We start from the raw sequence: 13,218 nt of genomic DNA on the forward strand, positions 1-13,218 counted from the left end.
CCGTTAAATAATTTCCTGTAAGCTTAACCTCATAGCTTTTTATACTTAACGACACAATTGCACTTCACTTGCATTAATGATTCACACAGATAAGTTATTGCTTCCATGAGGCTATTGATCTTACCTCTGAGTGAGATGTATAGAAGGTGTCCAGCTTGGCTATATTTGCATAATCCATTGATTTAATCTCATATATTACAGGTGGGTTTTGCTTCCTCCATTCCACAAACATATGGGAGCTAGAGTATTAAAAAAATTATATTATTATTTTTATTGAACACAACAAACCCATTGCTTAGCACTGAACCAACCAAATCATTAATTCAATAATGTCCGAGCCTAGATGATTCAGGCAAACGGAGCAGCATATTTCATTTTCTGAAGATTTCACATTCTTTTTTCATTCTCTTGTTTTAATGAAATGAAATTCACTTCAAGACAATGATTTATAAGGTCTCATCAAAGTTTCCCAAACATCTTTCATGTGAAAGCAAGGGAGGAACGGTCAGATGAGAAGGGAGACTACAAACTGAACACGGTGTCCTCCCTTAAATGTCGGGAAATTAGAAAATCTGCTTCTTATTAAACCAAAAGGGAAAAAAATATACATGCTTAATTTAATTCTGTATGTGCAATAGTATTCTCCCCCAGAAACATTGCTTGTCCATGAATTATATTAACGACACAATGATTTCAAAGGACACGGTGTAGCGCTTCATGTTCTGTACATAAGGAGTCCAATTAAGGACACAAATACAGTGTGGATCCGTACTAATAATCCATAAGACTGCAAATCCCTGAGAGACTGTGGGTCGAATCACCCACTAATAAGGCCATGTTCACACCCTCAGTACTTAGTCAGTATTTGACTTCAGTATTTGTAAGCCAAAACCAGGAGTGGAACGGTCAGAGGAAAAGTGTAATAGAAACACGTCACCACTTCTGTATTTTTCACCCACTCCAGGTTTTGGCTTACAAATACTGACCAAATGCTGACCAAATACTGAACATGTGAATGTGGCCTCACATAAAGATCTATAATGCTGTTACATGAGGTGATCAGACCCTTGAAGGGGAATTTGCAGAGGGACTTGCAAGCAATTTATGAGCAAAGAAAGCACTTTCATCTCACGCCACTTTTTTAGTACCCAATTTAAAAAACTAAACGTGTTTCAAACACAAATGTTTTTAGAAAAAAAAATGAAAATGGCAAGTATAGCTTGGGCTCTTCATTAATCCTCTTTACTATCAATGCTTTCTTTTACAGTATTCTTTACTCAAATCATTTTAATATATGACACACTCTGAACCTAAATGGGTCATTTGTACACATTTCTTATTACAGTCTAGAGAAGATTTATTTTTCTTCGTGTTTTTAGCTTTTATTTTTTGTGCCCTACATCTAACTAACAGTGATAACCTATTTACAATACGCATTTGTTTTCACTGCGGATGTTCTTTTATTTACGGTACTTGAGTTTCATCAAAGCAGAACTGTTCATTTTACACAAATGAGCTTCTCCGGGACTGTGTGAATAAGTAGGCCTGGAGCATGTTCATTGTGAAAAAATTGTTACACTGCACACAATGAAACTATAGAAAGAGTTGATTTTTAAAGATTTTTCAAGGAAAAAAAAATCTGGGAAGGAGTCTTGATATGGAAAACATGGCACCATGAAAAATAATCCCTATTAAAGCACCACTCCAGTGTTGTTGTTTTTTTTAAGCACGAGAATGGTGCTACAAATCTACGCTTGCTTAGTGTAGCATTGTACTTAACAGTCTCCATCATAGACTCTTCCCGGTGCCACTCTGGTCCTGCTCCGACATCTTGTGACGGCAACTTCTAACTGACTGGAAGTCAGAGGTAACAGTCACGAGCTCTGTAAGTCTTAGATGCTTGTTCTGGTCTCGTTCTAACTCTCATAGACTTACATTGAGTTGTGACTTCTGAAATACTCCAGCAAACAATGGAGCAATCTGCAGGTCACAAACTGCTGGAGACAAAACAGGAGTGGCGTCGAGAACAGATGAAGACGGTGGCTGGTAAGTATAAGACTAGGGACAGGAAACTTAGATTAGACACCACTCCAGCTGTAAAATAAAAAAAAAATGCTTGAGTGGTGATTTCATTGTGTGCCAACCTACTCTCTTGTAATATCAAAAATGTTATCGAACAGAGAGGATGACATGCGGCACATTATGGATCACTTTCTTGCAACTAAAAGTAAAAGTTTAAGACCGTGGGGATGGAACTTTTTACTCACTCTCCTTATTAGTCAAATAGCCCTTACACAGCCTGGAGGTGTGTTTGGGGTCATTGTCCTGTTGAAAAATAAATGATGGTCCAACTAAACGCAAACTGGATGGAATAGGCTGCCGCTGCAAGATGCTGTGGTAGCCATGCTGGTTCAGTATGCCTTCAATTTTGAATAAATCCCCAACAGTGTCACCAGCACCCCCACACCACCACACCTCCTCCTCCATGCTTCACGGTGGGAACCAGGCATGTAGAGTCCACCTGACTTCTGCACAACACAACTGATGGCCCAACCCCATTTATAAGGCAAGAAATCCCACTTATTAAACCTGACAGGGCACACCTGTGAAGTGAAAACCATTCCTGGTGACTACCTCTTGAAGCTCATCAAGAGAATGCCAAGAGTGAGCAAAGCAGTCATCAAAGCAAAAGGTGGCTACTTTGAAGAACCTAGAATATAAGACATCATTTCAGTTGTTTCACACTTTTTGTTAAGTATATAATTCCACATGTGTTAATTCATAGTTTTGATGCCTTCAGTGTGAATGTACAATTTTCATAGTCATGAAAATACAGAAAAATCTTTAAATGAGAAGGTGTGTCCAAACTTTTGGTCTGTACTGTATCTTTAATATTGGGTACGCAGGGACATGTGTTGTATGCGGATGCGTCCGTGTGTGCCATTTTGACGTGCCCTCCGAACGCAACATGTAGCATTTTACTTGCGTTTGGCGGGCACGTCAAAATGACGCACGAGGACGCATCTGCATACAACGCTGCGGACTTAAACGCTAATGTGAACCTGGCCTCACACTGAACAGTACAAGTGTATAGCTAATGTCAACAGAACACCATGGTTAATTAATTGTTTCAATTACTTCTTTTAATAGATGTTATTTCTTGCAAACAATTTTAGGTCACTGTGGCTCAGAAATATTTTACTCAGTATTTTGCATCAGTGTTTGTAAACCAAATCCAGGATTGGAACCTAGAGTTATATAATGGAAAGATCTGTACCTCAGCTCTGTTTTGCACCTACCTCTGGTTTTGGCTTACTGATGCAAAATTCTGAATGAAAAGCTTAAATGTGAAAGTGGCCTGAAATAGGAGGCACAAAAGCACAATGTAAAACATAACTCCTAGGTTCATGAGTTTGATCTGCAACAAACTTATTTGACTCCCGTTATTTCCAGCTGCCAAAAATACTTAAAGTAGGTTCATTTGCTTTTCATGAAACTAATCCTAGCTTATGCTTGACTAAGACAAAAAAATTATATTGTAACTAAGCCATATTGTTAAGGGCACCAATAAGAATGGAGTTTACAAAAGTTAGTGCTCTATGCATTATACTGTAGACTGTAATATTAAGGCTTTGGCTTTTATTGCCTTCTCCTATCACATAAAAGTCTGCCATGGTTGAAACTTTTTTCCACTGTACAATTTAAAGTCGTGGCATAATCACTGATTTTACCGTGTCTATTGCCCAACAAACCCCTTCTTTGATTAGTGTGATGACCAACTCCAGTGCTCGGCTGACCAGCTAGTGACCAGCTAGTCTTCCTGACTGGTGCATTGTAGCTTTACATATGCTGGTTTTGAGTTTTATCTCTTTCAGCCCTGTCATTGGGAAGGAAGTCGCGGCAGCTGATAGTGGCAGTTGAGTTTATGATACTTACAGTATAATGTATACTAACATATTCATCTATTAAGTACTATTCACAGACTACACTTTATGTATGAGAACTATTTTTCTGAAAAACATGATGTACAATAACAAATTGTATTGTGGTACCGTGTTAGCCAGAAAAATCGATGTGAATATTTTTCTGCCCAATGATGACAGAAGTATTCTAAGAGTGATACCTTTATTGGCTAACCAGAAAATAATATGTTTGCAAGCTTCCAGAGCACAGAGGCTCCTTCTTCAGGCAAGATTACAAAAATCAAATCTGAAAAACATGTAAATCTAACTCTCTCATAAAATGCAGAACACATTTTTATTTAAATACTGGAGTTTCTGATATACAGTAATATATCCAGAACCATTGACTCATCCTTACCTCCTTGGTTAGGAACCATGATGCATTTTTTTTGGACATTTATGTTTCATGGATGTAATATTGTTTATACTCTACATTGGGTCTATTACACTTCATTTTTCAGTCCTTCAGAAATTCTTGAAACTGGTTCCAGTGGTTGAATGTAGAAATAACCCTCATGTATGATGTTCCAATTTTATGCTAACCCTTCTGCATGATCCACAACCCTTTAATTCGGACCAGATGGCTTTGAGCAAAACTACACATTATGCTTGGTTTGTTCAAGCATTCTTTCATTTAGTATGTGCTCTTTTCATACTTTGTAGTCAGAGGAAGACTGGGAACAAACTATTATCTACTAATAGCAGCGTGGAGCTGCATTCTACACAAGAGCCATAAAAGACAATCGGAAGTTCCTATGTCAAGATGATTGATGACGTTTGGTCATTGATCTGAAAATTGTGCACTATCTGGAGTAACCAGAAGGTTGACAATGTGCAAGATGAAAGAGGGGGAAATTATGTTGTTTAGACTAAATATTTTTGGGTAATTCAAGTTTATGAGGCTTAAGAGATAATCAAAATTCGGAAAATGATGCCCAACCGGTACTTTTAGAAGAGCAGCCAGTTTAGAGTCATGTCATCGGGTCACACGGGAATGAAATGGAAGTTATTTGAGGTCATTTTGTAGGGCAGTAATTTATTTTACTTTGCTTATACTATCCGCTTCTCTTCTAAAGTAGTGGACCTCATGTATAAAGTGAAGCAAAGCTAATGAACATAGTAACAATAAGATGAACTAACTGACCTGTACATAATCAGTGACATTTAATCATTATATTTAAGGTTAATTATAAACATGAAAAAGTATTTGTAACAACGTTTGGCCCTTATTCTCACAAACCATGAAGGTAACTGTAAATGAATGAACAATGTACTTAAAGGAAATATGTCACCAGCTTTTTGCTACCCTGTCTGAGAGCAGCATGAAGTAGGAGACCCTGATTCCGGTGATGTGTCACTTATTAGCTGCTTGATTCAGTTTTGATAAAATCTCTGTTTTATCTGCTGTATGCTCTGAATGCTGAGCTCTGTATATCCCCGCCCACACTGCTGACTGGCAGCTTTGTGTACAAGATGCAGAAAGCTGCCAATCAGTGCTAAGGGCAGGATTATTGCAGAGCTTATGAATACAGACAAAGCTGTCCTCTAGTGATAATCGCAAATGCACAGCTAGCAGCCCAGTATGTAGCACATAGTTAGAATCAGGGACTCTTTTCTTATTATGCTGCTTTCAGATTAGGTGGCAAAAAACTGATGACAGATTCTCTTGAAAGCATTTAATAGTTCTGAATATATTAATCATTGTCACAGATTCTGGGATGAAAGATTGAGTCCATTTACAGTACAACATATTTGGATGAGGTTTTGAAAACCCTATTCATTTATAGTAAAACTAATAGATGGCAAGGGCATACTGGACTGTCAGTATTGTAAATGGGATAGCCCAGCTGCCCAATCAGGACTGGAGCATGTAATTAGGGATAGTCCAGCTGCCCAATCAGGGGCTGGGGCAATGTAAACTGTCCAAATGCAAATTTAAAATTGCCCAGAAGCCCAATCACTGCCTGGGCCTGCTTGGCTTCCTCCAAGTGTCACCCTGTAAGGGTGATTGCATGGCTATTGTCATGACCATTGTCAGTCATAGCTTTGCTTGGTGTAGTATGTGCCTTGTGCTATTGTGTTCTGCTCTTGTGATCTTTTTCTGCATGACCTCAGACCTTGCCTTTGACTATTCGTTTGCCCTTGTCTCTACCCTTACCGTTTTGGACTGCCAACTTCAGACTGTGACCTGTTTACCCCTTTCACATACACTCTTGGTATTTGAACCCGGACTTCTTGACTCACCTGTCTCTTGGCTTGTCTGTGAGAAGTGACTATAGCCAGCATCACAAGCGTGTTGCAAAAAAGCCATTAGTTCCTAATTGCAGATTATACACTCTCAATGTATAGAGTATAACCACAGATAAATCTACCACATAATACACATAAAAGTTGTTATGTAACCTGCAGTAAAAGTTCACTACGTAATAGGTTTAAACAGCTCCCTCCTAGCTGATAAGCTAAGTGAGACATGTTGTCTTACATACAGCACATGTAGTATTTTACAGATCACCAATTTTAATTATAAGACACTATTCAGTCAGTGTAATAATATTCAGTAGCAGATAATTGAGGATGGATACTGTTTGGAAGGCTAGTGGGGGCCATTATGCAGTGTGAAGGTTTGTGTGGGTCCATCATACTGTATGGAGGCCATCTATGCGGGGGACATTTTACTGTCTGGAGGCCTATGTGGGGGTCATTATACTGTTTGGAAGGCTAGTTGGGGGCCATTATACAGTGTGAAGGTTTGTGTGGGTCCATCTTACTGTGTGGGGGCCGAGACCCCAAAGACTCTCCCGGTGCCGGCCGGCTGGCGCACTGCGCATGCGCCCGCCATTTTGAAGATGGCGGCGCCCATCGGGAGCCACGAGGAGCACCGGGGGAGACAGGTAAGCATTGGGGGGCTACCTGAGACCCCATTTCTCTGTCCTCTGATGTGCGATCACATCGGAGGACAGAAAAATTAAAAAGAAATCGCGTTTTTTTTTTCTGCGATCACCGGTAAACAGTTAATTACCGGCGATCGCAAATGCGGGGTCGGTAAAGAAACCCCCAAATCATGTTCTCTGTGGTCTCGGCTACCCCCGGCAGCCGAGACCCCGGAGAAAATCCGACTCTGGGGGGCGCTATTTACTTTTTCCACAGTGCCGTTAATTAACGGCGCTGTGGTTTAAGTACCCTTAGCGGCCACCGTTAAAAGGCGTATCGGCGGTCGTTAAGGGGTTAAAAATGATCATTATCACTTGTTTAGTATAATTGGTTATTCATACATCTAACTATAATTTAAAAAAATCTTTGAGAAACACAGACAGATACTTATCCATGGTTCAATACCATTAAGGAACCATCTGATTGGCTCCAAACTTATTATGCACTAGGACAACAATCCTAAACATATAGCCATTGTCATTATGAACTATCTTCATTCTTCAGCTTAAAGAGGAACAGAGAATTAGGGAGTTCTAGAAGTGATTATATGGTCTCCGCAGAACCTTGATCTCACCATTACCGAATCTGTCTGGGATTGCATGAAGAGACAGAAGGATTTGCAAGTCTACAGCTGTGGTTAGTTCTCTAAGATGTTTTAAACAACCTCTATACCAAGATCCTTCAAAAACTGAGTGCAGTGCAAGTGTATCTAGGAGAGTTTATGCATTGATGCTGTTTTGAAAGCAAAGGACAGTCACAACAAATATTGATTGGATGTAAATTTCTCTTTTGTTCATTTACTTTACATTTTGTTAATTGAAATAAACTATTACAGGGAATCTGTCAGTATGATCAACCCTCCTAAGCCATCTATATGGTCATGTACATCATAGGAAACAAAATAAAATAATACCTTGAAATCACTAGGCAACAAAATTTCAAAAGTCGTCTGGTTCAGAAATCAAATTAGCCATTTCTTAATGATTGTGATATGCTGAATTCAAATATGACAAGGAAAACTGTTATTTGGCTCTAGTTTCCATGAAATCGAAGAGTTTGCGTTTTACTGTTACGTAAATTAATAAGTAATTATAACATGTAGTTATTACTTCTACAAATATAAAACTGCACATGAACACTGTATTGTCAAACACATTTTATTAGATGTATTCAGAGGAAACTCAAGTATTTAAATCTACTATATAATTAATTAATTCACATGTCTAAGCACTTTGAATAATTTTTATTTTAACTATTAATATACATTATTGCACAGTACAAAATATGTCCTTAGTCACTGGGAAATCGGCTCATTTTTACTTGTCTCTTGCATTCAAGCATTGGGTTATCTCTGGTGATTGTCCAACAGTAGTCTGCAAGCATCGAAGGGTTCTAATCACCCTGATATCTTTTTTCCATACTCGCAATTTCCTGGCGACATCGCTCACCGTGCTCTTCACTCACTGCTCCGCAGTTTGGTGCAAACAAGTCTAGATGCGAATGCAAGAGATGAATCTTTAATTACATGTTGCAGCCAAGATTATGATATGCCTGAAGAAGATTTTCCACCAGCTCTTTATAGTTGTCTGACTTGGTGTTTCCAAGGAAATTTGTTACCACTAACTGGAATACTACCCATGCAGCCTTATCCTTGCCACGCAGTAAACGGCGAAAGTCCTCATCTTGCAGAAGCACACGGATCTGAGGACCAATGAAGACTCCTTCCTTTATCTTTGCTTCACCCAATGTTGGAAATTTACAAATGAGATACTTGAGTGCTTCTGCATTTTTGTCCATTGCCTTTACGAAGTTCTTCATGAGACCCAACTTGATATGCAGTGAAGGTAACATAATTTTCTGTGGTTCGACAAGTGCTGGATGAAGAACATTTTTAGTCCCTGGCTGCAGTGCATTTCTGAGGGACCCACCTCTTTTCTTGTAGTGTTCTTCTCTTGTCTCAACTGTCCCATTAACATAGGAAACAACAGTACTTTGTTAATTGTTCTGAATGAACTACTGGGCATATTGCAGATAGAATATTTGGGTACTGTATAATCTACTTCTTTTCCCAAATTCCTTTCCCAATTGGAGGCACCATGCAGAAGTAACAATTGGTAGTTTGGTCAGTTGGCTCTCTCCATACCATTGGCACTGCAAAAGGCATTGATTGTCTTTTCCCATTCAACCACTGTGTGAGGTGTGATGAACATCGATTACAGCATGTATGTGGAGCCCAACTCTTGTCATGATCTCCGATTTTGCAGCCAAAATACAGGTTTTTGGCTGCAAAATAGGCTTTCCTAACCATATGAGTCAAGTTACGCTTTTGTGACTCAAAAGTCACCTCATCACAGATATAGCAGAAATTATCTGCTTTACTAATGCAAGTCTGAGGCATCACTGAATAGATGATGGCAGTCAACCGCTAAAATTGCTGTGTGACTGATGGAGAACATGCGCCTTTTATAGAGTTGGGTGACTCAAGTTTAACCCCTTCCCGACCTGTGACACAGCGTATGCGTCATGAAAGTCGGTGCCAATCCGACCTGTGACGCATATGCTGTGTCACAGAAAGATCGCGTCCCTGCAGATCGGGTGAAAGGGTTAACTCCCATTTCACCCGATCTGCAGGGACAGGGGGAGTGGTAGTTTAGCCCAGGGGGGGTGGCTTCACCCCCTCGTGGCTACGATCGCTCTGATTGGCTGTTGAAAGTGAAACTGCCAATCAGAGCGATTTGTAATATTTCACCTAAAAAAATGGTGAAATATTACAATCCAGCCATGGCCGATGCTGCAATATCATCGGCCATGGCTGGAAATACTAATGTGCCCCCACCCCACCCCTCCGATCGCCCCCCCAGCCCCCCGATCTGTGGTCCGCTCCCCTCCGTCCTGTGCTCCGCTCCCCCGTCCTCCTGTCCGCTCCCCCGTGCTCCAATCACACCCCCACGTGCTCCAATCAAACCCCCCCGCACTCCGATCCCCCCCCGTGCTCCGAACCACCCCCCCTGCACACCGATCCCCCCCCCCTGCACACCGATCCACCCGCCCGCACACCGATCACTCTCCCCCATGCTCCGATCCCTCCCCCCCCGTGCTCCGACGCCCCCCCGTGCCCTGATCTCCCCCCCCTGTGCCCTGATCTCCCCCCCTTATACTTACCGATCCTGGCGGGGTCCGTCAGTCTTCTTCCCCGAGCGCCGCCATGTTCCAAAATGGCGGGCGCATGCGCAGTGCGCCCGCCGAATCTGCCGGCCGGCAGATTCGTTCCAATGTGAATTTTGATCACTGTGATATAATCTATCACAGTGGTCAAAATAAAAAAACAGTAAATGACCCCCCCCCCCCTTTGTCCCCCATAGATAGGGACAATAATAAAATAAAGAATTTTTTTTTTTTTCACTAAGGTTGGAGTTAGAACTAGGGTTAGGGGTAGGGGTAGGGTTAGGGGTAGGGGTAGGGGTAGGGTTAGGGGTAGGGGTAGGGTTAGGGTTAGGGGTAGGGTTAGGGTTAGGGGTAGGGGTAGGGTTAGGGTTAGGGGTAGGGGTAGGGATAGGGTTAGGGGTAGGGTTAGGGTTAGGGTTAGGGTTTCGGTATGTGCACACGTATTCTGGTCCTCTGCGGATTTTTCTGCAGCGGATTTGATAAATCCGCAGTGCTAAACCGCTGCGGATTTATGGCAGATTTACCGCGGTTTTTCTGCGCATTTCACTGCGGTTTTACAACTGCGATTTTCTATTGGAGCAGTTGTAAAACCGCTGTGGAATCCGCAGAAAGAAGTGACATGCTGCGGAATGTAAACCGCTGCGTTTCCGTGCAGTTTTTCCGCAGCATGTGTACAGCGATTTTTGTTTCCCATAGGTTTACATTGAAATGTAAACTCATGGGAAACTGCTGCGGATCCGCAGCGTTTTCCAAAGCGTGTGCACATACCTTTAGAATTAGGCTATGTGCACACGGTGCGGATTTGGCTGCGGATCCGCAGCGGATTGGCCGCTGCGGATCCGCAGCAGTGTTCCATCAGGTTTACAGTACCATGTAAACCTATGGAAAACCAAATCCGCTGTGCCCATGGTGCGGAAAATACCGCACGGAAACGCTGCGTTGTATTTTCCGCAGCATGTCAATTCTTTGTGCGGATTCCGCAGCGTTTTACACCTATTCCTCAATAGGAATCCGCAGGTGAAATCCGCAGTAAATCCGCAGGTAAAACGCAGTGCCTTTTACCCGCGGATTTTTCAAAAATGGTGCGGAAAAATCTCACACGAATCCGCAACGTGGGTACATAGCCTTAGGGTTAGGGTTGGGTTGGAATTAGGGTTGTGGTTAGGGTTAGGGGTGTGTTGGGGTTAGGGTTGTGGTTAGGGGTGTGTTGCGGTTAGGGTTGTGGTTAGGGTTACGGCTACAGTTGGGATAAGGGTTAGGGGTGTGTTGGCGTAAGAATTGAGGGGTTTCCACTGTTTAGGCACATCAGGGGGTCTCCAAACGCAACATGGCGCCACCATTGATTCCAGCCAATCTTTTATTCAAAAAGTCAAATGGTGCTCCTTCCCTTCCGAGCCCCGACGTGTGCCCAAACAGTGGTTTACCCCCACATATGGGGTATCAGTGTACTCAGGACAAACTGGGCAACAATTACTGGGGTCCAATTTCTCCTGTTACCCTTGAGAAAATAAAAAATTGCTTGCTAAAACATCATTTTTGAGGAAAGTAAAATGATTTTTTATTTTCACGGCTCTGCGTTGTAAACGTCTGTGAAGCACTTGGGGGTTCAAAGTGCTCACCACATATCTAGATAAGTTCCTTGGGGGGTCTAGTTTCCAAAATGGGGTCACTTGTGGGGGGTTTCTACTGTTTAGGCACACCAGGGGCTCTGGAAACGCAACGTGACGCCCGCAGACCATTCCATCAAAGTCTGCATTTCAAAACGTCACTACTTGACTTCCGAGCCCCGACATGTGCCCAAACAGTGGTTTACCCCCACATATGGGGTATCAGCGTACTCAGGACAAACTGGGCAACAATTACTGGGGTCCAATTTCTCCTGTTACCCTTGAGAAAATAAAAAATTGCTTGCTAAAACATCATTTTTGAGGAAAGAAAAATGATTTTTTATTTTCACGGCTCTGCGTTGTAAACGTCTGTGAAGCACTTGGGGGTTCAAAGTGCTCACCACATATCTAGATAAGTTCCTTGGGGGGTCTAGTTTCCAAAATGGGGTCACTTGTGGGGGGTTTCTACTGTTTAGGCACACCAGGGGCTCTGCAAACGCAACGTGACGCCCGCAGACCATTCCATCAAAGTCTGCATTTCAAAAGTCACTACTTCCCTTCTGAGCCCCGACGTGTGCCCAAACAGTGGTTTACCCCCACATATGGGGTATCAGCGTACTCAGGAGAAACTGGACAACAACTTTTGGGGTCCAATTTCTCCTGTAACCCTTGGGAAAATAAAAAATTCTGGGCTAAAAAATTATTTTTGAGGAAAGAAAACGTATTTATTATTTTCACTGCTCTGTGTTATAAACTTCTGTGAAGCACTTGGGGGTTCAAAGTGCTCACCTCACATCTAGATAAGTTCCTTTCGGGGTCTAGTTTCTAAAATGGGGTCACTTGTGGGGGGTTTCTACTGTTTAGCCACATCAGGGGCTCTGCAAACGCAACGTAACGCCCGCAGAGCATTCCAACAAAGTCTGCATTTCAAAATGTCACTACTTGACTTCCGAGCCCCGACATGTGCCCAAACTGTGGTTTACCCCCACATATGGGGTATCAGCGTACTCAGGAGAAACTGTACAACAACTTTTGGGGTCAAATTTCTCCTGTTACCCTTGGGAAAATAATAAATTGCAGGCTAAAAAATCATTTTAGAGAAAATAAAATTTTTATTTTATTTTCATGGCTCTGCGTTATAAACTTCTGTGAAGCACTTGGAAGTTCAAAGTCCTCACCACACATCTAGATTAGTTCCTTTGGGGGTCTAGTTTCCAAAATGGGGTCATATGTGGGGGATCTCCAATGTTTAGGCACACAGGGGCTCTCCAAACGTGACATGGTGTCCGCTAATGATTGGAGCTAATTTTCCATTTAAAAAGCCAATTGGCGTGCCTTCCCTTCCGAGCCCTGCCGTGCGCCCAAACAGTGGTTTACCCCCACATATGGGGTATCAGCGTACTCAGGACAAACTGGACAACAACATTTGCGGTCCAATTTCTCCTATTACCCTTGGCAAAATAGGAAATTCCAGGCTAAAAATCATTTTTGAGGAAAGAAAAATTATTTTTTATTTTCATGGCTCTGCATTATAAACTTCTGTGAAGCACCTG

General features: G+C 42.0%; 1 protein-coding gene across 1 annotated transcript in view; it reads right to left on the reverse strand.

The window, feature by feature from the left end:
* The window catches only part of TMEM108 (transmembrane protein 108), a 268,881-nt gene that overhangs the window by 223,292 nt on the left and 32,371 nt on the right, over positions 1 to 13,218 (reverse strand). Inside the window, exon 2 of the mRNA XM_069730092.1 lies at positions 125 to 239. The gene's annotated coding sequence lies outside the window, so the exon portion shown is untranslated. The remainder of the gene's footprint in view (positions 1 to 124; positions 240 to 13,218) is intronic.

The sequence above is a fragment of the Ranitomeya imitator genome, chromosome 6 (genome assembly GCF_032444005.1).
Source record: "Ranitomeya imitator isolate aRanImi1 chromosome 6, aRanImi1.pri, whole genome shotgun sequence".
In the NCBI taxonomy this organism is placed as follows: Eukaryota; Metazoa; Chordata; class Amphibia; order Anura; family Dendrobatidae; genus Ranitomeya; species Ranitomeya imitator.